This window comes from Sciurus carolinensis, chromosome 3 (genome assembly GCF_902686445.1).
Source record: "Sciurus carolinensis chromosome 3, mSciCar1.2, whole genome shotgun sequence".
Lineage (NCBI taxonomy): Eukaryota > Metazoa > Chordata > Mammalia > Rodentia > Sciuridae > Sciurus > Sciurus carolinensis.
In genome coordinates, this window is record NC_062215.1 from 19,314,024 (window position 1) to 19,316,119 (window position 2,096).

A 2,096-nucleotide genomic window follows, 5' to 3' on the forward strand; every position below is an offset into this window, starting at 1 on the left:
CTTAACATCTCCACAGCCATTTTAAATTCTTACCATAAGTTGCTTTCCCGCCCTAAAGGGGCACTTACAGAGACTTCCCCTTCCCACCTCCCATTAACCACCCCACCGGAACATCCCCTTACTTGTCTTGTCAGTCCATCTCAAGTTCTTAAGCAAGTAGCTCATAGGAGTTCGTGCAACTTTACGGAAGCTGCCCCATAAAATATCCCATAGCTAAGTTTATCCTGCCTCTCTCGCTTTTCCTGAGGGATGGGCTTTGTCAGGCCCTGACTGGCAAATAAAACTTTCTACGTGTAGATCTTCTTGCCTGGTTTCTGCGTTGCTCATCCGCGTCTCATTTTCCTTTCAACTGAGGCTACCTTCCAACCTGCGATTCTCCTGCCTCAGCCTCCTAAATCACTAGGATTACAGAGGCGTGTACCAGGTTTAATGAATAAACTTGAAAAGGGTGAGAGAGATATTGAAAGAAAAAGAGAAAGTGAATGGCATAATTTGACTATTTTGAGGTCTAAGCTCTGGATATATAGGAATACATTGTGCCAGACTTTCTGTTTTTTCTGCACATTTGACATTTTTCATAACACAGAGGAGGAAGAGGAGAATTGCCCCTAAAGAGTCAGCTTGAAGATGGAGTTAGGAGGATTGCAAGTTCAAGGCCAACCTGGGCAACTTATGAGAATCCTGTCTCAAAATTTACAAATGAAGTGGGCTGGAGGGACTGTTCAGTTGAAGAGTCATCCCTGTTACCTAGGGGAAAAAAAAGTTTGAATTGCCATCATTATTTTTTTTAGTATGTCAGTGGCCTGGTTAAAATTTCTTAGTATAAAATATAAGTAAATATATTCCATGCATGTATGATTATGTAAAATTGATCCCCAATATTATGTATAACTATCACACACTAATAAAAACAAAAAATTTCTTGGCAAAATTTTGAAATGTTGGCCTATAGAAACTCTAAATAGAAAAAAAAAAGTCATCATCTAAACTTCTTTCACTAAAACAAACAAACAAAAAAGAAGAGTCAGCCTCACCCCGTCTGGTCCTCAAAAATGCCATTCGCCTTTCCCCAGGTAGCACAGGGAGAAACAGCCATTCCACCATAAGCCTGAGGAGTATGATCCTTCACCTTTACATCCTTGACCCCCAAGACCAACAAAGTACTTCCTGGGTCAGCCCCCATCCAGGTTGCTTAGCATCTGATCAGAATCTCCAATTACTTTCACCAGCCTGGGTGCAGACGGCATGAAAGATTGCACATGTCTATTTCCAACGTCTTGCACATTTGCCCTGCAGACCAGACAGGTCACTTCAGGAACCCCTACTCTAGGGCGATGCTCCCACAAGACTCCTGCAGACCCCCTCAGCAGCCCTCCTCTGGGCTCCCAGTCAACAGCACACACAACTGTCCGTCTTAGTGGCATTTGTCACAGTATGTGGCCACTGCCTCCAGAACAGAAAGGAAATGTCCTTGATCCCATGACAGGGGCTACAGTCTGGGTGCATTGGCAGATGACAGCACTTCTCAGTGTGCCCTGGAGACCACCCAGCTCAGAATCATAGGTGCTGATTGAAAGGCAGGCTCCAGGTGCCCACCCCAGACCCACTAAACCAGACTCACTGGAATGAGGTACAGGAAACAGCATCAGAGCCCAGGGGCCCACACGGAGGGCTAAGAACACCGGCCCAGGGGAGCCTTGCATTCCTCCCAGGTGAGAAACCCCTCCTAATGGGCCTACTAGCCTGGGGAAGAAACCCAAACCCCTGCCCCGTCCCCAAGCCTCCTTGGCTTAGCCTGAGGAGAGGTCAGAAAACTTTTTCTGCAAAGGGCCAGATAGTAAACATTTTAGTCTTGTGAGCCTTAGAATATCTGGGACAACTACTCAACTAAGCCTTGTAGCATGAAAGCCACAGAGATGTAAATGAACAGGGTGGCTGTGTTCCAATTAAACTTGATGTGTGGACAGTGAACTCCGAATTTCATATAATTGTCCAGCATCATAAAAAACTCTTCTTCTTCTTCTTCTTCTTTTTTTTTTTTTTTTTTTTGTCCTCTCAGTACTGGGGGTGGAACCCAGGGGTGCTCTACCACTGAG